Source organism: Cebus imitator, unplaced genomic scaffold (assembly GCF_001604975.1).
Source record: "Cebus imitator isolate Cc_AM_T3 unplaced genomic scaffold, Cebus_imitator-1.0 Scaffold311, whole genome shotgun sequence".
NCBI lineage: Eukaryota > Metazoa > Chordata > Mammalia > Primates > Cebidae > Cebus > Cebus imitator.
Genome location: NW_016107626.1, coordinates 858,079 through 883,162, shown reverse-complemented (window position 1 = coordinate 883,162; position 25,084 = coordinate 858,079). Strand labels below are relative to the sequence as shown.

General features: G+C 46.3%; 1 protein-coding gene across 5 annotated transcripts in view; it reads right to left on the bottom strand.

Moving 5' to 3' along the window:
- The window catches only part of PHACTR3 (phosphatase and actin regulator 3), a 258,465-nt gene that overhangs the window by 137,793 nt on the left and 95,588 nt on the right, over positions 1–25,084 (bottom strand). Inside the window, exon 1 of one of the 5 annotated variants that reach the window (XM_037729566.1) lies at positions 23,423–23,519. The exons of the other annotated variants lie outside the window; for them this stretch is intronic. The gene's annotated coding sequence lies outside the window, so the exon portion shown is untranslated. Of the gene's footprint in view, positions 1–23,422; positions 23,520–25,084 lie in introns of those variants that run through there. 5 annotated transcript variants of the gene reach the window in all.

Genomic DNA, 25,084 nt, shown 5'->3' with positions numbered 1-25,084 from the left:
AAAGGAAGGAAGGAGGGAGGGAGGGAGGAAGGGAGGAAGGAAGGGAGGGAGGGAGGGAGGGAGGGAGGAAGGAAGAAAGGAAGGAAGGAAGGAAGAAGGGAAGAAGGGAGGGAGGGAGGAAGGGAGGGAGGAAAAAAGAAGGGGAGGAAGGGGAACGGAGGGGAAGGGAAAGAAAGATAAGTACCTACAAAAGTACAGAGCATGGAAATGTGAACTACCACATACTCATCACTCAGCTTCACTTCAACAACTACCAAAGCATGCTGATCTCTTTCCAGATATGCCCCTATCTGCTCCCTCTCACCCCAACTGGATTGTGCTGAAGGAAATGTAAGATATCATATCATTTCAAGTGTGAACATGGCTTGAAACTAAACCAAAAATGACGTTTTAAGCACTAAACCTTATAGATCCATGTTTTAGAATTGTCAATGACCTAGGCTGGTGAGGGCATTGACAAACAGTGCTGCCATTAACTTTTCTGTGTTTATAAGTTGATATAATATCTTTGGAGGCCAATGTTTTGCACTTAGACAAACTTAAAATGCACATATAATTTGGCCCAGCATTTGCAATCATCGGAACATATGTTACAAATAAGCTCAAACCTGAAAATAAATATGCATACATGGTTAAAAGATTGTTCAACGTAGCACTGATTCACTGACGAATGTTTGGAAACAACCTCAGTGTCTATCCGTAGGGCGCTGAAGAACAACGTTTTCCACAGACTGTCAGGCAACACATAAAAGACTGAGAAAGACCAACACCCACCTCCATGAAATGATCTCCAAGACATATTAGAAAGTGAGACAAGGTACAAAACAGTATATGTAGATTACCATCATTCATGTGAAAAACACACACACAAAATGAATGACATGAATAAATCCACAAGAAGTCACAAAAAAGAAACTTGTAACAGGGGTTGCCTCAGGGAAGGAGAACTGGTCAACCAGAGAGTAAGTTTAGTATGCAGACTTTTCACTATCTAGTAAAGGTGATGATGATGATGATGGTATTCAAGATAGCAATGTGCACCTTTTCATGCTGCTTAATTTTGTAACCATATATATATATTTAATATACATATATTATATATATATATCTTCTTACATTTATTCTAAAAATAAATAGGCTATATATATATATATATATATATATATATATATCTCCTATTAAAATATAATAATAGGCTATATATAGCCTACTAAAATATTTTTAGAATAAACGTAAGGAGAAAGGGGGAGACAGAAAACCATCTGCCAGACCAAATATAATCTCTAGCCTCTTAGGAGATTCAAGGGAAATAACAACATCCAAGAGACTGGAGTAAACAAAACTAGGAGCCATATTTTAATAGCATAAAAAGATATGTCAGGGGTTTAGGAGTTACAAGGGGCAAATGACGTATCAGCATATTCCTCAAGAATCAATAACTTAAAGATCTAAAGTTTTTGTTTTGGGGTCATGTTTTCTGTAGCTCTGGGCCCTAAATCTAGAAAATGTCATGTTTGTCTCAGTCCAAGACTAAAACAAGACAAGGAAACGTAGCTGCATCCTTGCAAACAACATCACCAACTTCAGGGATTTCAAAGCAGATAAGGGCAGTCACCAATGGGCTCAGCACTTCTGTCCTTTTCTGGCTTGGATTTAGATATTTTCCCTGTTCTTGGAATCTCCTGGGCTTATAAAAACTAAGAAGCAACAACACTTTTTTCCAGTTAATACTCCATAAATTTGCTGATGTTTTTATAGCTGACATGACCTTGGGATTTGAGGATCAGCAGAAACACTGGGATACCTGGGGCAAGTTGTGTTTCTGAATGTACTTGCCAGGCAGCATTGATCTTCTTTCAACATCCTGTGGCTCAGATGGGCCAGAGGATGGCCAGCTGAATTCTTATCAAACTGAGAGAAAGAGTCATCAAAGTCAAACTTACTTAGCTGAGGATGTATTTGTGTGCCTGGTAGAGAACTAGTACCATGGACAGTTCTATGGGCCATGAACATGGTAGGCAATTAGTGAATGTTTGCTGCAAACATTCTCCCAGAAAAAAGAGAATTGCTTTAGAGAGGTAAGTCAAATCATACCTCAACCTTAAAATAAAAATCATTAGACATCCAAACTTTCCCCTTCCCCTCTAAACTCCTCAAATAAATCTCTTATTTTAAAAATTATTTCGCCAATTCTTTGAGTAACAAAAGAAAACCTAAAAGCACGGGGAATAATACATCAAATGCACAAAACTGGAGGTTATTGAAGCTGTCATCTGGTGTGTGCTTACATGTATAAAAATCTATGTATCATTTGTAATGACACATTCCTGATAAAGGTGAAATCTGTTTTTTTTTTTTTTAATCGTTTAACACTCCCAGAAGGAGCAATTATCAGAGATTTGGTATGTGTCCTTTTAGTGTAATACCTGCAGCTTTCACACTCCCTTGCTTTCTGTCTCTGTCTCTGTCTCTGTCTCTCCATCTCCCTGGCCCTCTCTCTCCATCTAGTCATTTTTTCACTTCACATTGACATGCTATATATGATATTATTTTGTTGGGGTGGGTAGGTTAACAAACATGATATTATACTGTCTACTTCATTTTTTCCCATAGAAATTTAGTTCATTGTTTTTAACTACTGCCACATGTCCCATGGTGAGAACATGCCACATTTGATGTATACAGCCCCCTATTAATAGTCATTTAGAATTTTTTCCAGTTTTTCACAATTACACACAATGTTGACATTGTAATGAACATCCTGGCCCAAGCTTCCTTACCTAGAAATAGTCACAGAGAGTCAGAGCATTTGCATTTCCAATTTTACTTAATATTGCCAAACTGTGTCTGCAAGGTAGCCAGACCAATTCATACCAGAGACATATAAGAGCTGTTTCCCCAGCTGTTTGCCAACACTTCATATTGTCAATGATAAAATTCTTGCAAAATAATGTAAGATTAAAAAACCCAGGATACAGCATAAGTGGTTGCATTAGTCTATTCTCAAATTGCTATAAAGAACTACCAAAGACTGGGCAATTTGTTGATTAAATTAATTTTTTTTGTCAATCTCTTAGGTGAAAAATGTCCTGCTTATTCTTTCTCTTTCCTCCTTCTAATCTCTGCTCCTTTCTTAGCTTGTACACTGCCTAGAACATCATGCATGATGACTATTTCCTTGGTCTCATGGGTAACAAACAGCAATAGCAGCTACCTGAGGTTCAGGAAGGTTTGATGAGTTACCAATGGTCTCATGACTAACAAGTGGTGGAGCACATCTACAGCCAAGTCTCCTGGCTTCCAAAGTCCCCTTAATCACCCTTTGATATTTGTTAGGGGCCTCTCTGCCTGCAAGGACAGGGATAAAGAAGTAAGTCTGAGCCACCATGAAAAATACCTTTTCTTTTGCTATTTCTATAAAGTCATGCTATAGATCCATGAGGCCTCTGAATCTGGTCTTCCAATAGCAATCAATACAATATGATGTGATTGCACACTCAGAAGAAAGCAGACAGAAGGTGCCCCCTGAGATTTGCACGTGCCTGCCTCATTTGTCAACAGGCTCTGGAACAGGGCTTCTGGGCTCCTGGTCAAACCCAGGAGATTTATTTCCACCTTCTGAGCCTTTGTTTCGTATCCTCGTAAGTGGGGCAGTCCTTATCTCATAGGACTCTGGAGAAAATTTAAGGGGCCAATGCTTGTAGGGCTTCCTATCACATCATTATTTAATTCTGTTTCACAGCCTGTAGCCCTCCCTCTGCCCAAACATTTGGGGTGAATCCCAGAACCCTCTGCTGACGTATGAGACCCTTTATTGGATCATCACTGATAGATTCAGTCTCCATTCCCCTGAGCAAGGCAGAGCCTGCACAACAGGAAAGCATGGACTGTCTCGAAGTCCCAGTAGCAATCCAGGTAAAGCAGGAGTGGGGCTGGGGAGAAAACACATCAGCCTTCAAGGTCTCCCAAAAGCAGACCCGAACCCTCGAGGGCCGCCCAGGTTCCCATCGGCCTCCAGTGGGCAAAGGCTGGCCTGGCTCTCCTCAAAGCCTGCTGGCTTGTGTTCTCCATGGGCAACTGCCCAGGGAGCCTGGCACAGATAGAGCCAGGGCAGGGGCTGCTCCTTAGTATGCACCAAGCTGCTCCCTGGCCTTCTCAGCAATGCCGGCTGGAATACAAACAGCCTGTGTCTGAATGTGCAAACCCTGCTTAGGTGTGTAGAGCATCCCAACGAGGCCAGGGAGAAAAACTCCGTGTCCTGAGGCATGCTCCCAACATGCTCAGACACTCAGAGATGACACAGGTCCTTCCCTCTGCCATGGGTCAACCACATGAAAAAGCACCTTCTCAATGGGCCTGAGATAGTCACTCATGGCCCCACTCTCCATCCTCACCACCCTTCGGAGGCTCTCAGTAAAGCAACAAAAGAGCCTGGCCACCCACTGCCCAGTGCTAATTGATGCTGTGCTTCCTCTTGGAGGCAGCGTCATTGTATTATTGCTGTCCTTTATAACCATCCACCGTCATTCTGGATGCTTTGGGAATCCCTAAGTGCTCTCTGCTTTGATATCCATTTAATTTCATTATGTGCTAACACCAAAGCACACAGAGCACTTCTCTCTACGTAAAACCTGGCACTACGTTCACTCTTCCTAAATAAAGGAACGTATAGAAAAGTTTACAGTGGATGTTATGAAACTGGGCTAAGGACATTGACTCATTTAACCCTCCCCAAGTCAAAACAAAATAGGCTGGGTGCAGTGGCTCACGTCTGTAATCTCAGCACTTTGGGAGGCTGAGGTGGGTGGATCACATGAGGTCAGGAGTTCGACAACAGCCTCACCAACCTGGTGAAACAGTCTCTACTAAAAATACAAAAATTAGCTGGACGTGGCGACTTGAGCCTGTAGTGCCAGCCGCTCAGGAGCCTGAGGCAGGAGAATTGCTTGAACCTGAGAGGTGGAGGTTGCAGTGGGCTGAGATTATGTCACTGCACTCAAGCCTGGGAAACAGAGCAAGAATATCTTAAAAAAAAATCGACAACTTCTGTGAAAGAGATACTCTTACTGTCCCCATTTTCTAAACAGAAATTGAGTGTCTAAGAAGTAAAGAGAAAAATGCCCGACCCCAAAATTCTCAGTCAACGAGAAAATACTCGCAAAATAACGTGAGTTTAAAAAACCCAAGACACAGCAGAAGTGGTTGTATTCGTCCATTCTCAGATTGCTATAAGGAACTACCTGAGACTGGGGAATTTATAAAGAAAAAAGGTTCAGTTGACTCACAGTTTCACAGTCTGTACAGGAAGCATGACTGCAGAGACCCCAGGAAACTTACAATCATGGTGGAAGGCAGAAGGGAAGTAGGCACATCTCACATTATGTAGCCAGAGAAGGAGAAGAGAATGAAGCGGGAGGCGCTACCCACTTTTAAACAGCCGGATCTCATAGGAACTCATGCACCATCATGAGAACAGCAAGGGGAAATCCACCCCCATGGTCCAATCACCTCTCACCAGGCCCCTCCTCTAACACTGGGGATTACAATTCAACATGAGATTTGGATGTGGACACAAATCCAAACCATATCAGTGGTACAAATTCCAATTTTGTCTACAGGCTCTATATTTATATAGGTTCCCACAGGAAAAATTCTGGTAATAAACTCAGCCACGATGTCAACCACATTGCTCTCTGGGTGGTGGGGTTTTGTGTGATTGTGAGTTTATTTGTCCACATCCTTGGGGGAATTATGAAAATGCATATTACAGCATCTAGCTTTCAGAGAGTTCACAGTCCACTTCTTCTGAAGTTTCTGGAAGCCTGGCCAATTGCTGCTCAAAGCCATGTCTAGAAGAAGCACTGCACGGCACGGCACCCAGCAATCACTGGGCTGCTTCTTTCTCTGCATGTCCCTCCGAGCCCCTGAACGATCTCCTTGGACCCACAGCATTTCCCCTTGTCCCTGCTGCTGTCTTCCATGCTGAGGGTCCCAGTGCCCTGCATCAGCAGCAACTAGAATAACAGCGAGGGCAGCCATCAGTGATGGGCACTATTCTAAAAGCTTCTATGTATTATTTGATTACAAGCCAGGTAGGTGCTGCTATTTCTCCATCGTACAGATGCAGTCAGTGAGGCACAGAGAGGTCAGTGCCCTGCCCCAAGTCATACTCTAGCTTGTTGAAGAATAATTTAAATTCCTCTCTCTCTTCACCTCCTTCTTTCCCAATCTTTACTGCCAATGTCCTTCTTTCCTTCTTCCCACCAGGCTTTCTCTCATTTCCTTCCTATCTAGATGCCTAACTTCCTAACTCACTCACTCACTCCCTCCCTTCCTGCCTGCCTGCCTTCTTTCATCCTATATTTAGGTGACCTACTAGGTGGCAACAATGTCATAGTGAGTCAAAGTGATTCCTGTCTTCATGGAGCTTACAGTTTGGGAATGGAAGCAAAGAAGCTCACTTCCACTGTGTATGTGACCAGTGTGTGACAAGCAGAGGGAGACAGAAGCCAGAAAAATGGTCTGTGGGTCCCTGAGAAGCCTCTCACCTGAAGAACTGAAAAGGAAACTCATTTCAGGAATTTTCTGGCCTTTTCATGACAAGGTAGAAAGCCCACATCAGAAAGATAATCTGAGTCTCTGCAAAGTTCAACTAGGAGACACATTTCTATAAAGTTGCGTATGATAAAAAACACAGGGCCAGTCAGCCTCTACGTGGTCAGCAAAGCAAATTGCAAAAAAGGCCACATTTCTTTATCTCCCCAGGCCAGACCCCTCTGCAGTGAAATCTGCTCTTCCTGTCAAGAGGAGATCTGTGCCCTCTTTCTTTGAATCTGGGCTGTACTGAGACTTAACGCTGCCAACCACATGCAGAAGAGATGGTGGGCCTGATTTGAGCCTAGGACTAACAGGGGTTTGCATATTTCCCTCTTGCCTGGGGCTCTGCCTCCACCATGTGAACAAGCCCAAGATGAAGAACATACAGAACAGAGTTGAGTCCTCCCAGTTATCCTAGTTGACACCAAAATCAGGCAGTGTTACACCCAGCCTACAGTTGAATATGGATGCATGCGGGGGCCCAGCCAAGATGAGAAGAACTGCCCAGCTAAGCCCAGCCTCAGTTGTCAACAAAATCACAAGCTAAATTCTGGAATAATTTGTTACCAGAAACAGATAACTGATACATCAGGTAACACCTCAATCTCAGAAGCAGTGAAGCTACAGACAGGATCTGGTGCATCCCCCAAGAGTCCATAGAGTCTATATAAATGGTTGTCTGTCATCTCCGATAGATAGGGCAATAGAAACATCGTATTCACAGAGCTCAGTGAGAGCACACGAATAGACGTGAAGTCAAACAGCACTGTTCCAATGTCTCAGAAACCTAAGTTTATTCCAAATGAAACAGACTACCCTAAAAGTAGGTCATGATTCCAAAAACCGACCCCAAGCTCAACAAGCATTCTTTTTCTTTCTTCTTTTTTGTTTTTGCTCAACACGTATTTTTAGAGTTTCCCAAAACAAAGAGAAGAGAAGGGAGATGGAAAAGGATTGTGGACTGAGTCAAACACACAGGTGCAACAGTCATAGGAACTTGGAGGATGAGGATCTCCGTGCCAGGTGCCAAGCTGCGTATTCTCTAAGCATCTCTCATTTCATCCTCACAAAACCCTGAGCCAGCCCCTACAGGAGCCCCACTTTAGAGTGGAGGCAACTGCAGCACAAAGGGGTGAAGGAGTCTGCTCAAGGTCACACAGGTGCTCATGACGGTGACATGACCCCAACAAATCCTCAAACTGAACCAAACCAAAAGAGAAGACAGCCACACACCACATCTAATGATGCTTTCACTTTATAAGTGAAAAACCTAAGCCTTAGAAACATTAAACAAGTTATTAAAATCATTACTTTTTTTTTCATTGAGTACCTACCTGGTGCTAGGCAATGACCTAAAAGTTTTATGTACATTTTCTCATTTAATCCTAACACACTATAAATGACATACATCATTCCAGCTAACAGGTGAAAATACAGATGTGGAGATTCATAAGTTTCCCAAGGTCATAAGGAATGGAGCTGATATTTTTTTTCTCAATTTTTTTATTGCATTTTAGGTTTTGGGGTACATGTGAAGAACATGCAAGATTGTTGCATAGGTACACACATGGCAGTGTGATGTGCTGCCTTCCTCCCCATCACCTATATCTGGCATTTCTCCCCATGCTATCTCTCCCCAACTCCCCACCCCCCACTGTCCCTCCCCTATTTCTCCCCTACAGACCCCAGTGTGGAGCTGATATTTTAACCAAGGTTCCCTTGTTCCAACTATTGCCACAGAGCTCCAGCCAAGAGGAGGCATGCCCTAGCAGGGCACCAGGCCCTCTGTGCTCACACTGACTCTGCATTCACCTTTTAGTGCTCAGTCTCCTCATCTGCCTCAAAGGGTTGTTTGAAGACTAAAGGATTAACTCATGGAGAGTACAGAGAACGGTATCAGGCACATCATCCAAAAACGTTTGTTGTTTGCATCACCAGAAGCATCCGTCATCATCCTCCTTCCTCCTCCTCTGAGGTCACAGAGACCATGACAGACTCAACCAAACCACAAGCCCAGGCCCCTGGCAAGGGACAGTCGAAATCATCACTGGGCAATTGGCCTGATGCTATATATAAGTTGATGGTAACTCAAAGTGAGTACAAACAAGGACACCTCCAGAGCCGAACCACAGGTGACCTTCAGGGTTGTCACCCAATTCTATTTATTACCATTCTAGGCCAGCGACCCCGCTGGGTACAGACTTGTAGGGCTTTTGTTCTTAAGACTGGATTTCACACCACTCACTTCCTTGGCAAACACCATGGCCTGGGTACTTGTAAGACTTTCCCCACAAGATCAATGAAGCCAACCTCTCTGAAAGAGCTTCCTTCCAACTTTGACCACGGATACAAGGGGTGGTGTTGGCTACATCACAGCCTATCTCGGAAGGCTAACAGATAAATGGAAACAAAGGTTGAATTCCTTAACTTTGCCCTTTCTTCTAAAAGCAGCATAGCAGAAGGCGGTAGTTGGAATCAAAGGGTCAAATTTAAATCGTAGCAGTCCACTAAGCTAAATATTGATTAAGTACTCTCTGAGTACCTGAAAACATGCAGGGTCAAAAGCTGGAGGCTTGGTGGGGGATCTGGAGGTGGGTCCAGGGCTGGGGATTCCCTGGTTTCTCACTGCCACAAACAGTATTACTTTGATAAAATCATATCCTCTCTGGAAAATGAGAGAGTTCGACAGAAACCTTCTCACCATCCATCCAGAATTAAAATTCTGTAATTCCTACACAACTAAAATGCTGCTAAAGTTATCAGAGATTTAAAAGACATATAGTAAATAAGTTAAAATTTATATAAAAATAAACAAGAAGAACTAGAAAAAGCTGCAAGAGGAATAAGGGATGAGGGAAACAGATTTCTGTTATTAAAACATATATCATAGTGATAATAATTTAAAAAATGTGGCTTTGTTGCAAGGATACAGAGAATTCAATGAGAAAAAAATGAAAAGTCCAAAAATAGACACAAAATTGCATGGAATTTAATATATTTATAAAGGAGGCAAGAAAATCAGAGAAAAGCAACTATCATTCAATAAATGGAGTTGGGACAATTGATAGCAATCTAAAATAGAAAAGCAGGTTGGCTCTGTCCCTCACATTTTATATCAAAAGAAATTCTAGACTGATCAAAGTTTTAAGTATGAAAGATAAAAGCATAAAGAGTAAAATAAAATCATCCCTGTTGACAATCAGAGGAAGCTTCTGACGGGACAGCCAAGGTCTCTGCCAGGACACACAAACGTGACTGACATCCCCTCCACATGCAGGGATCCTGCTCTTACCCAGCCTCAACTAGTTCTTCTGACCTCCTGAACCAAGGCCACTGAGATGCCCTATAGTGAGAGGCTTCTTTCTTTATAGTATCAGATAGAGCCAGTCCTTGCTTCTTTCATTTCTTCTAGAATCATCCAATTCATACCTTAATCCCTATTAAAAAAAAAAAAAAAGTCCCTCCAAGTCCTGCATATTTGGATGCTGTCACGACCCTCAATGCTTTGTTACCCTGTGATGCAAGAACCTCCATAAATCTAATTTTATTTGACCCCAGGAGCGTCTCTGGTGGCCTTTGGCAGTGAGGGTTTGGTAATATGAACAGGCAGCAATCATTCGTTAAATGTTTATTATTAGTAAAGGGGGATGGTGAACTGGAGGTGCTTTCCTTTCCTGGGAACCCTGGATCTGAAACTATTCCACCATGAGATGCTTCAGCCATCCAGTGATGGGGAAGGATTTACAAGGAGGAAGAGGAGGAGAAGGAGGACATTTCCTGCTTGAACTTTGGAACATAAAACCACTTCTCTGTAACACAGTCTTCCTGCAAACCTAAGGTGTCCTTTCACTCTGCACATACCTCCTGTGCCCACAGGGGCACTGTGCTGAAGGCCTGGGAAACAGGCTAATGCTATATGTGACCTTGGTTCTCAGGAAGCCGACAGCCCAGTGAAGGGAGAGAACGAGCCCCAACACTAAGACAGTGGGGACAGGGTCTGAGGGCCCCGAAGGATTAGCCCAGAGTGACAAAGAGCATCAGACAGGATGATGTGATGGGCCCTGGTGAGATTGGAAGGGGCCTTCCTGCAGAAGAGATGCTGAGGCTAGGATGAGAGGGTGAACTAGAGCCAGCCAGCAAACATGTGTGTTTGTGCAAGGTAATGGGTGGTGTAGGTTAGAGTTCTAACACAGCTCAGACCATGCGTCCAGGTCCCCAGACTCAGAATCATGCCATCATGAGGCCAGAGGTACAGGGAGGGGCTTGGTGAGGAATTTGGGTGTTTTGTTTTGTTTTGATTTTACAAGCCATGAGCAACTACTGAAAGATTCAAAACAAGATGCGAACATGGGGGAAGGGGTGTCGACTGCCATAATGAGATTTGAGGTTTCAAATGATCACTCCCATTACCCAGCAGAAACCCAATTAGATGTGCCTAACAGAGGAAGCTGGGTGGCTCAGGATGCATCTGTATCCTCCCAGCACAGAGACAACGGTGCCTGGACCTTGGTGGTGTGGCTGGGGGTAATGAGAAGCAGATGAAGTGGAGAAGTGCTGAGGCCTGGAGCCCCCAGGATGCAGGGATGCGGCAGGGAGGGGGATGAGGAGGAAAAGGGAGGGGCAGGTGGACACCCAGGCTTCTGGCTTCCGCAGTCAGGTGAAGGGTGGTGTCCTACCCCAGAACTTTGCAGGAGGATGAAGGATTACCACTTCGGGATTTCTGGCAAGGCTTCAGTTTCCTTTAGTGACAAATGAGGGGCTGGACTACTGCAGGGGGTTCAAAATTGTTTCACCGGCTATGTCTGTATTTCAGAAGAATCCACGCAGCATCCTAGTATCCAAACTAATCAGACGAGAGGGGACAGGGGATGGCACCTGTAACCCGGTCAGCTTGGTTTGCTCCTCAACAGGCAGGCCATGCGGCACCTCTACACAACTCAAGATCCCCAGACAAGTGTGAAAAGATGCAGGACTCAACAGCTCTCCAGCCTCTGCCATCTCTGTGCCACTCTACGTTTGACACACCATCTTCCCCGCTCTAGGTCACCTCACTACCTGGCCTCAAGACCTACCCCAAGGTCCATTTGGCCTTCTGGTCATTCCTGTAACTACAGCACCTGGAACTGAGCTTTGCCCTGCCTGGAGAATGACCCTCCCTCCAAGGCTGCTCCACCAAGCGCTAAAAGGACAATGGGTCCCACCGATTGAGCTGACGCTGCCTGTGCATTGATTTTTAGCCCTGCAAATCCACATGGCAACTCTCCTAGCATCATGAAAAGCCTGCACACAGCAGAGAAGTTGGCTCTCAAGATACGCATTTAAAAATACCCATGAGATAGTGTGGGTATCTCGAGAAAAAATGAAGCCAGGCACCTCGGCCCACACAGGATGCAAATATGTGCCTTGGAGGAATCTATGTTGTTTCTTAAACAGAGGCCTGAGATATGAGCACCACCAAATAACAGAAATTAGCGTTCCCAACAAGCACAGCGTCGCGGGCAGGCCAAGCCCCGGAGAACAAAGCTTACTTCCTACAACACTCTCTCGGTCTCCTTGTCCTGATCACATTAAAATAACTCTAACGACGGAGAAGCCCCAGTCCCGCAGTTTGAGGAAAAAGTTTCATCATTATTTATTTATTTGGCATTTATGTATTATTCCCACTGTGTTCCAAACAATGATGTAAGACAGCTTACAAAAATGTATCTGCAGTTAAGAAAAAAAGACAAAATAAAAAAGGCCAGGGAGAAAATAAATGAAGGAGGAAAAATACATGATTCCATGGCTTCAACACATAAAACACAGACTGTAGGATTCTGTACAGGGATTGGAGGTTTGGACTGAAATTGGATGCTGGACTTCCTAGCAACCCCAGTGAAGAGAGAAACATGATCACTGACAACATTCTCAGATCCAAAAGATAAAGCCGACTAGGCTTTTCCAGTCCTGCTAAGAATACAGCCCTGTGGTTCCCCATAAAGCAGGTGTTTGGGATGAAGGAGGATGTCCTTAATGCTGTGTCACCAGGGATGGGGGGAGGGGCTTATCTGGCCCCAGATGACCCCAAACATCCACTTGGTCTGTTCTCACTCCTCTATCCTGCCTTCCGCTAGAGTCCTCTGCAAATCTGTCTTGTATCACTTTCATGATTTTTGTCATATATGCACACTTAGCTGCATGATAATGTACATTATGTTTTAATGCAACTCACTTTTTTGAACCTAAATAATCTATTAAAGAAACTTTACATCTTGGCTCTAACAGGAAAATCAGAATCAATATCCAAAAACATTAAGTGGTCACAAAATAAATGCAATGGAAACAAGTCAGTATAATTCTGGCAAGACACTGTGCCCTTCAAGGGTTCTGTGCCTGGGGTAGTTCTCTGCTTGTTAGAAAAGAGAAATCATCCAATATCACCCGTCAATGACGCATGAGCCACAAACTACAACTTTCTCCTCCATATACAACCACACAACTGAAAGAAAATTCACAGGGGAGCGGCCAGCTGACCACAGGATGGTGAAATTCGAAGCCCCATGTGATGTGATTTATATCCGAAACAGCGCTACTCAAAGTGTGTCCTAGTACCGCGTCCTGCACAGTGCCCATCTGGAAAGTGTTTTGTGCTGGCAACTGCAAGATAAGTATCTGTTCCAGGTACCAGTCCACAAATCTTCTCTTAGGGGTGACGTGTGAAAATGATTCTCTACACATTAATGAAATTATCAGTTTGCAACAGATTGAAAATGTTTTAATGGGCCCGATTTTACAGAGGGTGTGAAAAGCACTACTCCAAAATCATCTCTGACACCTCCTGGAGGCTTCAGTCCACACTCTGGGAAATTACGATCTTCTCATCAGCTTCAGCACATTTTGGTTTCAGTAAAGTTCATGAGTCTGCTGCATTCAACCGATACTGGACTAAGTTGGACTCTTCCATTTCCTAGTAAACACTTCCTGTGACCTTCCTGTCCTCTTATTAACTCACTAGTATTTCTTTAATTCTACTCTATTCCACTTTTTGAAATCTACTGCAAGATGACAACATCACCCTCATTACCACCATCACCATCGTCATCACCACCACCACATCACAATCACCACCACCATCATCGCTGTCATTATCACAATCACCACCATGATCATCATCAGCACCATCACCCTCGTCATCACCACCACCACCATCATCATGATCACTATCACCACCATGATCACCATCACCACCATCACCATCATCATCATCACCACCATCACCACCACCATCATCATTATCACAATCACCACCATCATCATCATCACCACCATCACCACCATCATCATTATCAAAATCACCACCATGATCATCATCAGCACCATCACCATCACCACCATCACCACCACCGTCATCATGATCACTATCACCACCATGATCACCATCATCATCATCACCACCATCACCACCACCATCATCATCACTATCACCACCATGATAATCATCACCACTATCACCATCATCACCGTCATTATCACAATCACCACCATCGTCATCATCACCACTACTACCATCATCACCACCACCACCACCACCATCATCACCATCATCATGACATCTCATATTTACATAGAAATTACTATGTGGTGGGCATTGGCACTGTTCCAGGACTTTAAACATAACTGGCTCATTTAATCCTCTCTCCAACTCTAGAAAAGATATTATTATTCTTCCCACTGTACAGATGAGGAGACTAAGGTATTGTGGCATAAAATGAAGTTGGCCAAGGACACTTGGCTAATCAGTACTAGGGGCGAAGACCATATGTGGGCAGTTAGGCCCCAGCTCCATGCACTTGGCCACTCTCCTCATCCCCTTTCAGTCTCATTCGATAACCAATATAATGCTGTGTCCTAGGATCTGGACACCTTGCAGTGTCCACTAAAAGGTATGAGCTGAATTCCTGCCTTTAAGGTGGGCACCTTATAAATTCAGAAGGAAAACCTTCACATAGGACAAGTTAGGTACAGGTGGAGCACACTCCAATGCCACATGAATGAAACAGTCCCTCATATCATGGTTCAGCATCTGTGCATTATTCTTGCCTTATTCCTGCATTCATTCAGCCAACTGGCAGTAACCAAGGGCCTCCAGTCCAGGCAGTACAAGAGACAACAGGCAAGGCTGCCCCCTCATGATGGGCAAGTTCTGGTGGGGGGAAGCAGAACCCACCAGCAGACACAATCAGGCCAGACTATCATGGGGAATGTGGGGTGGGGAGGCCGCTCTAAACAGGATGGTCAGAGAGGGCTGCTCTCAGCAGGTGACATTTAACCTGGGCTGACCGAATGGTGAGGCAGGGGACCAGTGTCCTGAGAAAGCATGGCAGGAGCAATAACCTTGAGGTGGGAGATGGTCTGACGAGTTCCAGGAACGTGAGCAGAGGCCAGAGTGGCCAGAATGCAGGATCAGTAGGGAAATGGCAAGAGTGGCAGTGAACCCTTCTGGAGCATTCGCCAGCCTTGTGCTGGACGGTGTTCATAGCACTTGAATATCTCAACCTTCAGAACAACCCTAGCAGGCGGGTACTTTCAACACTGCCGTCTTACAGATGAGGAAAATGAGGAACCAAGTCAGGGTTCAAATACAGGCTGGTTGGGTGTCCCAAGTCCATGCTCCCAGCCACCCGGCTATGTGGCCAATGTTCCCCAGGAATGGAAGACCAGATGAGGAAGGGTGGCAGGATCTCAGAGGCTGTGGTCCAGGGGCAGTGGGAGGCAGGGTCTGATATGCACTTCAGAAGGCCCTCCCAGCTGTTGGGGAGGAAGAGGGCCACAGTACTGCAGGGCAGAAGCAGGGGCCCAGCAGGAGGGGGTTACAGGGGCCCAACAGGAGGGGGATGCAGGGGCCCAGCAGGAGGTAGGTGCAATGGCCCAGCAGGAGGGGGTTATAGGGACCCAGCAGGAGGGAGGTACAGGAGCCCAGCAGGAGGGGGGTGCAGGGGCTTAGCAGGAAGGGGTACAGGGGCCCAGCAGGAGGGGGGTACAGGGACCCAGCAGGAGGGGGCTGCAGGGGCCCAGCAGGAGGGGGGTTACAGGGGCCAATTAGGAAGGGGGTACAGGGGCCCAGCAAGAGGGGGGTGCAGGGGCTCAGCAGGAGTGGGGTGCTCTGAAAATGCTGAATGAAGGGCTGTGAGGATGGAAGAATCTGCTGCTCAACACAACTGCTGGGCTCCAGGCTACTGAGCCAGCTCGTTCCGTGCCCAAAACACGCCACGAGCACACACAAGGCCTTTGCTGCTGCATTCTGCAATAAACAAGGTCGGTCCTGGCTTACCAGGCATTTGAGGAAAGCCTATAATGTCAAAAAGGGACCCCAATATAGAAACTGAAAAGAGAAACAGCCCCAGAGACAGGTATTATTCAGGAGCAGACTACTTAATTTAAAAAATATGAGCCCCAGTGAGAATTCTCAGAGAGAAAGCCTGTGCTCAGAGGGAAGTGAAACCAAATCCACTTTTATCCTCTTATCCTTCCCAGCTGCCCCCAGGGCCACATCCTAGAACCATGCAGGAAAAATCCCACCCTTTCTTTCCCCGACTGTCATCCCCCAAGTCTGTTCTAAAACAAATGGTCATCACCGCTCTAGCATTCTTGCAAATTGTAGTTTGCCTTTCAGAAAACACGTGGTCCTAAAGAGAACCCAACCTCTAGCAGAGGGTCAAGCTGGACCCCAAGCTTCCTACATTATTCACTATAACAGCTGCTCAGCTCAGCATCTCTTCAAGGGCTAGGCACATAAGAGGTAAGAAGGTGACTTTAAGGGATTCATGGACCCAGGACAAAGCAACAGAAGCTAATTTCTTGTCAATTTCCCACCAATCTTCCAAGAACTTCAAGAGCAGAGTCTTTGTTTGGTATTATGGTGACCCTGGCATCTGACACTTGATGATCTCTGTGTCTGAATAAATACAGAGGATGCTCTGGCTCAAAATCCTTGGTGAGAGATGATGCCTAGTTTGGACTAAATGTTGTTTTGTTGGCATTGTTTTATTTTATGGTTACCATTTATCAAAGGCAAGCAATACTGGATTTCTACTTAAAAATGCAACATAAAATATCCTTTTAAAATGAGTTCAAACTGAAAAAAAGGGGTGGGGGGCTGGGCGCAGTGGCTCACGCCTTTAATCCCAGCACTTTGGGAGGCTGAGGCAGGCAGATCACAAGGTCAAGAGTTCGAGACCATCCTGGCCAACATGGTGAAATCCCATCTCTACTGAAAATACAAAAATTAGCTGGGCATGGTGGCGTGTGCCTGTAGTCCCAACTACTTGGGAGGGCTAAGGAAGGAGAATCACTTGAACCCGGGGGGCAGAGGTTACAGTGAACCAAGATTGTACCAGTGCACTTCAGCCTCGTGACAGAGTGAGACTCTATCTCAAAAAACAAAACAAAACAGACCTAGTTTAAAAGAAAGTATTTAGCAAATTAGACTACAGGTGGCAGACAAATGACTACATTTGGGAGAGCGTGCATTAGCTCCTGTTCAGCTTCTGCTCAGCCGCGGCCTCCCAAATGCACAGTTTCAGCCCAAACCTCTCTCCCAAGTGCAGAGTTGTGCAGCCAATTGCCAGTTTGTCATCTTTGCATGGATGTCAAATAGATGCTCCAAATTCACTCTAGTTGAAATGGACCTGCTCTCTCCCTGAAACCTGCTCCACCACGGCCTTCCCCTCATAGGCCAGGACCAATGCTCCATCCTTCTGGTGCTCAGGACAGAACCCGAGAGTCCTCCCTTGAAACTCCACTGTCCCTGTTTTCCTATCTGCTCCCTCAGCCAACTGCATCGTTCCACCTTCTAGAAGTACCCACATCCACGCCCTCACTGTGGCCAGTCAGCATCATCTCCCACCTGGACTGTAGCCGTGACTGCTAGGCTGGCCGGTCCCCGCCCTCGGACACTAGTCTGTTCTGAAGTCATTTGATGAATCATAACTAAATCTCCAACACTTCAGTGGTGCCCCCCCATCACTCTCAGAGCGAAGCGCGAGCACTGGCAGAGGCCCCTCCCTACAATGTCCCTGCTTCTCTCCCATGTCCTCCCTAGCAATCTCATGCAAGTCCAGCCACCACAGGGTCCTCCTCCCTGCTCCTGGAACCTGCCAGGCAGGCTCTTACTCAGGGCCTCTTCACTGAAGATTCCCTGTGCCCCAAAGGCTCTCGCCTCAGATCCCCACATGGCTAATTTCCTCACCGCCTTACAGCTTTGCTCAAATGTCACCTCCTTGATGATGCCAATCCTGACACTCCATGTATTACTCAACTGTCTACCGCCCACCACATTTATACTTTCTCTTATCTCCCCCTGCTGCTCCTGTTCATTTCCCACAACACTTATTTCTAATATGCAGGACGATTCCCTACTGGTTGAAGGTGCTATTCATTGTCCTCTCCCACCAGCACACGAGCTCCAGGAGGCTTTGCACCCTGATGTCCCAGTGGCTGGAACAGTGTGCACACACACATACTCTAGGGACCCTGTAGACATTGGTTCAGTTAAGAGGCCTGATTTCTTTTTTCTTTTCTTTGAGACAGAGTCTCACTCTGTTGCCCATGCTGGAGTGCAGTGGCACAATCTCGGCTCACTGCCACCTCCGCCTCCTGGGTTCAAGCGATTCTCCTGCCTCAGCCGGCTGAGTAGCTGGGATTACAGGTGTGTGCCACCACATCTGGCTAATTTTTGGATTTTTAGTAGAGACAGAGTTTTGCCATGCTGGCTGGGCTGGCCTTGAACTCCTGGCCTCGAGTGATCCAGCTGCCTCGGCCTCCCAGAGTGCTGGATTACAGGCATGAGCCACTGTGCCCAGCCAAGAGGTCTGATTTCTAGTGAAGTCTGCTCCTTGCAGGACCTAGGAAAGGGCTTTGTAAATCTGAGCTGGATACCTGTTGCTCATCAACATGAAACTCCTCCTTGTTGACTCAGCCTCTCTAACAGTCTGTTGAGATGTCTGTTTGGCTCTTGAGTATATGGGAAGCATTGTTAACGCTTTTATTGACTTGTGTCATCTATCCATTCAATTAAGCTGCCAAGGGGGTGAGGCAAAAGGTGAAGACTCAGAACCTGGGATGGAGGCCTGCACTATTCTTTAGAGACCCCAGGTGGTCACCGCTGCAGTCATCAAAATGTTTTACAAATTTTTTTGACATGTGGAAAAGTAGAAAAAAATAGTGTAATGAACAATCACATGGACTCTAGACTCCACAACTGTCAACATCTTGCTGCATTTCTTAGTATGAGTTTTGTATGTATGCACATGTGCACATGTGTATGTGTAGAACCTCCAAGAGAGCCATCCCACAGAGACAAATCAGGATGGGCAAACTTTTTCTGCAATAGGCCAGATGTAAATATTTTCGGTTGTGTGGACCTCTGGTCTTTGCCTCAGCTACTCTGCTGGAAAGCAGCCAGAGGAGTGTGTAAGTGAATGGCTGTGGTGTGTGTTCCAATAAAACTTTATATAAAAAAGCAGGGCAGCTGCCTGAAAACCCTGGGAAAATGATAAGTGGCACATGACTCAACTTTTTCCTGGGCGGACACTGCAGCATCCTATAGGGAAAGGCACCTGACATCAATATTTTAAGCACACCCTTAGAATAACCCTGTAATGCAGATGCACCTGAATGTGTGTTCCAAACTAGGGAATTCGGAAGTGGCCCACCCGCAGATCCATTCCTTTCTATGATAAATATCTGAGCCTCCAGCCTGCCCTGTGGAACATGGGCCCTACAGGGGATTGAGGCCGTGAGTTTTAGGTTACTATCAGGGGTGTCCAAACTTTTGCCTTCCCTGAGCCACATTAGAAAAAGAATTGTCTTGAGCCACACATAAAACACACTAACACTCGTGATCATTGATGAGCTAAAAAAAAAAATCACAAAAAGTCTCACAATGCTTTAAGAAAGTTCACAAATTTGTGTGGGGCCACATTCAAAGCCGTCCTGGACTGCACGCAGCCCACGGGCCTCAGGTGGACAAGTCTGAGTTCCATGAAGGCTGCCAGGTGGAGGTGGTTGGGGAGGGTGCCGGGTGCAAATGCGGTACAAGCTACACGATGTTTGCAGGCGGCTGCCTTGTGGTTTTCTTGCCCAGCCTGCTGCCTCATCGCCTTATGGCTTTGCTCAAATGTCACTCAAATGGATTTTTCTCATTTGTTCATCTTAGATTGTGTCTGTGGTAGATTGCGTAGGAAGGTGGATATGTCGTCCAGCCTGCCGCTACTGGACCGTTTCGTTATGTTAAGACAGCCCTCTCGAACCACCACCATGGGACTCTCTCTCCTGCATGTAAATCCCTAAAAGAACCGCATGTCTTGTTTGCTGGCTCCAGGTCTCTTCTTTGGCCTCTTGAACCTGGTGCCTTCCCTACTGAGGTTAATTAGGGTTTCAGTATAACACATCCCCACACAGAACCCTCCTGGACCAGAGTCCTTTGGCCCAGACATCAGAAGACAGGAGGCGGGACAGGAAGAAGGAAGGAGGGAGGGAGAGCAGAAGACAGGGATGCCAGGGAGAAGGGGATGAAAGAGAAGGGAAGGGAAAAGAGGAACGAACAAGGAGATAAAAGACCAGGGAGAAAGGAAGGAAATGAGAACTCCCAAGGAAATGAGAATGCGTGTGCATGATATGGTTTGGCTGTGTCCCCACCCAAATCTCATCTTGAATTGTAGCTCCCATAGTTTCCCTGTGTTGCAAGAGGGACCTGGTGGGAGACCATTGAATCATGGGGGCGGTTCCCCTCATACTGTTCTCATAGCAGTGAATGAGTCTCACGAGATCCAATGGTTTTATAAGGGGAAACCCCTGTCTCTTGGCACTCATTCTCTCTTGTCTGCTGCCACGGAAGACATGCCTTTTACCTTCTGCCATGATTACAAGGCCTCCCAAGCCACATGGAACTCTAAGTCCATTAAGCCTCTTTTTCTTCGTGTATGTCTTTATCAGCAGTGTGAAAACGGACTAATACAGTGCCCATGCCACCCAGAGCGACATAGCTATGAACCTGTGGGTGATCTTGATTTACTCACCACTATGCACACACACAAGAAAAGCCATCCTAAGTCCTATTATTGTGTTTACCATGTTAATATGATGTTTATTATGCAGAAAGCATTAGAAATAGAAATATGAAATTAGAATAGTATGAACACCCATTGTTTCAGCAATTAATATTTTGCTGTTTCGTGTGTGTGCATACATGCGCGTGCACACACACACACACACACACGCACTTCATTTATGTCTGTGTGTGCTGTTGGCCATCTCAAAGTAAGTTGTCTGAGTCGTGATGCTTCATCCTCCCTAAATAACATCACGGCATTGGATGCTGTCAGGAGCCATCCTCTCAGTCATCTAATTTTATTTCAGCTTTAATTTCTTTTTCAATCAAGTCCGTCTTCAACTGCGTGGACAGGATACACAACAACTGAAAATCTCCTGCTCCACCATCTGTATATTTCTTAAATTGGCTCTCTGGACGCAGGCATCGTCCACCTCCTAAATATTTACCAACCCTCCTCCATGATCTCCATCTGTGATGCAGAGTGCAGTGGTGGGCAAGCGTCAGCATCACCTGCGAACTTGCGAGAGGTGCAAATTACTTGCCCTACCCCAGACTTGCTAGCTCAGAAACTCTGCCAGTGCGGCTGCAATCACCCTTGTAACAGCCTCCAGGTGCTTCTCATACAGGTTCCCAAGCTGTGAGAACCACTGCTTGTTGCCTTCTGGTCCAGCAGAAGGAGGAGCAGTGTGGACTGTCCAGGTGCTCCCAGCCAGAAAATTAGCAGCAGAAAGAAAATAAAGGGATCTATTTTGTTTTGCATATTTTAAAGTGAATTTATAGTATCATAACTTTCCCCCTGAATAATAACGATATAATATGCTCAGGCAAGGACTGTTTCTGCCCCACAAAACACAGATTACAAAACACAGTAAGCTCTGCAAACAGATGAGATTCAGCTGTGACATGTCGAATTATGTCAAGACACAAGGAAGAAAGGAAGCCGAAAATAGCAGCAAGAGCTCCGGATCATCAACCTCAGGACTGGAGAGAAACGGCCTCCAGCCATCCATCGGGTCCTAAGAGGCCTTAGACAGGAGGAAAGCGCTCCTGTCCATATGCCACGAGACTTCATGCCAACAGCTCCACGGTACAAAGCGTGTGGTTCCCAGGGAGGCAGGAGTGAGCAGGCTGCTCTGAAGAGTGGTATTTTATCCTTTAAAAATAGAACGTTCTGAGCATACATGATATGAACAGTCACCCCACAAGCAAAGCTACTGCATTATATAACCACGATGTGTTGACGCCCTGAAAGCCACAGTCTGCAGGTGTATGATATAGACTCAGGGCTCAACAGCTTGGCAACCAAAGAGTTAATATCCAAAACATACCGGAAAAAAAATCTATATCTATTCCATGTAGACAGAGAATTGCAAACTGCCAAGCGACCTATGGGCTTGGCTCAGGAAGGGAAGGTAATGAATGAGAGAGAAAGCACATTTTCATACTGGCCTATTATTTCAGCTTGCAGGGTAAAAGTTATGAGATTAACCAACAGTGAATTTGCAAAACATCTTAGTGGGAATGCTTGCTTCTGCTGAGAGTTACACCTAGGTGACAGCTGAAATGGTGGCTCCAGGAATACGCTCCTCGGAACCTCTCCTTAGTTAGATAATATACTCTTGATGATTTCTGAATGAACCTCACCATGGATTTTTCTGATTTGTTATTCTTAGAATGTGTCTGTGGTTACCATCGTTATGCATGCGCATAATTCCGTAATTCATCCTCAAAGAACAACATGCAAACCACACTCCACAAAAAGACTGTTAATTTCCCGTATTTCCTGTCCTAAAAAGAAAGCCAGCATTTCAGGGCAGGGGGTTTAGCATTCAGACAACCTCTCCTAAAGTCCTTAGGATCCTGAATCGCCATTTTCCACTGGGTCAAAAAATAAAATAAAATACAACTTTGCAGCTTAAAAACACAGCAGGCATCTCTGGAAACCAACGTGGCTTCCAAGAACTTAACCGTGACCCATATTCACACTTAGAAACCACTCCTCCATCTCCTTCCTGGGGCCCAACTCCAGACATCCAACTTCACCTGCGAACCATTTTTCAGAGCCAAAAGTCCACAAACGATACCAAATGTAAAACCGTACAAAAGCCAAGTGTGCCCTCCCCCTCACCCACACCTGCACTCCCAGCCCGGGCTCAGTGGCGCAGATCCCCGAAGGACAATCTCTCCCGATCGTGGAGCGTGTGTTCCTGATGCTAAATGAAGGCTTCCACCTCCATGGTGGGAAACCTCCTCTACTTTGAATTTTTAAAAAACCTGGCTTAAGAAGAGGACACACTGCAGTCAAAGAGCCTATCAATGACCATCTATTATTTCCTGGAAACTTACAATCTTACAGAGACGAAGAGGCATCCAAGTGGAATTTTTATTTTTAGCCCAGAAGGAATAGGTTAAAATAACATTCACATGCAAACAAAAGACCTCCGTGGCTCTTTCTGGACTCCGTGGCAGAAACCCAGGGCTGATCCTGGGCTGACACCCTAGACACATAAAAATGACCCATCTGTGGATCCAAGAGGGGTGGCCCTCACCCCTCACCCCAGCCTCCAAATGCAGTCATCCGATTCAATAAAAATAATAATTTTAAAATAAAAGCCATTCTCGTAGGGACCTGCTCCTGTTGGAATTTGCAAACTCTTTGCCTTTAAGAAGCCTGCCCCCTAGACAGAGGCCCAGCCCTCTGCCTCACTAGAGGCATGGGGCAAAGCAACTCACCTTATGGTCACAGAGGGATCCTGGACGAAGAACTTCATCTTCCCCAGAACCCCTGCTCTTCCTGCAGGCTTCTGGAGCCTTTCTCCTAACCTCCCTGAAAGGCTGAGATTGGCAAAGAGCCCCCAGAGCCCTGGTGCTCTCACTGGCTCCTGGGGACTAGCTGTGCTCCCTGAGAAAACTTCCAACCCAGCGCGCACTGCAATTGTCAGGAAGCTCCTGTCTGCCTTTTGGGGCTGAACACCATTATTATCTGTAAACATTTTTAAATACAGATATTGCAGGAGTCAGAGATGGGGCGAGGGTGGGGGTGAGGAGGGCAACCCAGGCCTGGAGGTCTGACTCCCTCCAAGCCTCCCCTCTGCTCAGGGCCAGGCACTGCTCCTCTCCGTGCATGTGATGTGTCACTCAGCACTGCCAGGACACTGCCCAGGCTGGCCTCTGGCCAGAGCCTGGCAGAAACCACCTGAACCAAAGCCCTAAATCCCATAGACAGAGCCCACAATGGCAGCAACTTCTCCTGGCCTTAGGCATGCTCCAGGAACTAGCGAAACCAGTTTTTCTTAGGGCCCTCTCCTCTCCTTCCCCTGCCTCCACTGCTGCCACGATGGCCTTGGCGACCTTGGGCAAAGGGACCTTGGCCGTGCAGAGTCCTGAAGCAGCTGCTGAAGTCTTAGATTAGGGAGGCTGCCTGGAGCCAAGCCCTAAGGGAACTTAGGCAAGAAGGAGTCTGACACGCAACCTGAAAACAAGAAGTGCTGAAGGTGGGGACCCGTGATGCACCTTTTATTCCAGGCACAGGTACAGGTGGCAGACGAATGCGGAGGTCAAAGGCCTAAGCTCACCTGTAGCCCCGACACCTGCTGCTGCATGTATGTCTATTGCTGTCTTAGGTTCAGGAGCATAGGGTCAGCTGGGGAAGGGCCCAGAGCAGGGTTTCTCAGCCTCAGCGCCAGTGACATTTGGGACCACACAATTCTCTGCGGTGGGGGCTGTCCTGTGCATCGTAGGAGGTTTTGCCGCATCCTGACCACTGCATGCTAGAGGCTACAAGCACCCTTCACCCGTTATGACAACCAGAATGTCTCCAGGTACTGCAGTGTCCTGGGGGGGAGAATCACCTGGAGGACAGAAGTACTGCTGGGAAGAAAGACAGCCGTGGATCTGAACCAGGATCCCCACTACATAACCACCTGAACCCAGGCAAGGGGCTTCACCTCTCTGAGCCTCAGAGACAGAGGTCATAGCCCTGAGCCAGGAACTGAACAAATGAAGCTTTGCTATGGAGAGGCAGTTGCCCCCTGACACTGCAGGAGTCCAGATCCTTCCTGCAGGGGATGGGGGGCTGGACTCAGGTCCAAATTCTGCTCCCAGCACATTGTAGTGGGGGCATCTCTCCCCTCTTCTGTGTACCTACCTGTACAATGGGGTACCCTTCCCCAGGAACTACATGACATGAGCTAAGAGAGGTACTCAAAGTGCCTATCACAAGGTACAGCCTCAACACAATTAGCTGGGAAGAGGGAGAAGGAGAGGGAGGTAGAGTGGTAAGTGAGGGGAGGAGGGGGCGGGAAGAGGGAAAAGAATAGGAAGGAGAGGAAGAGAGAGGGAGGAGCAGGAAGAGAGATGGGGAGGAGGAGGAGTAGGGAGAAGAAGGGGGAGGAA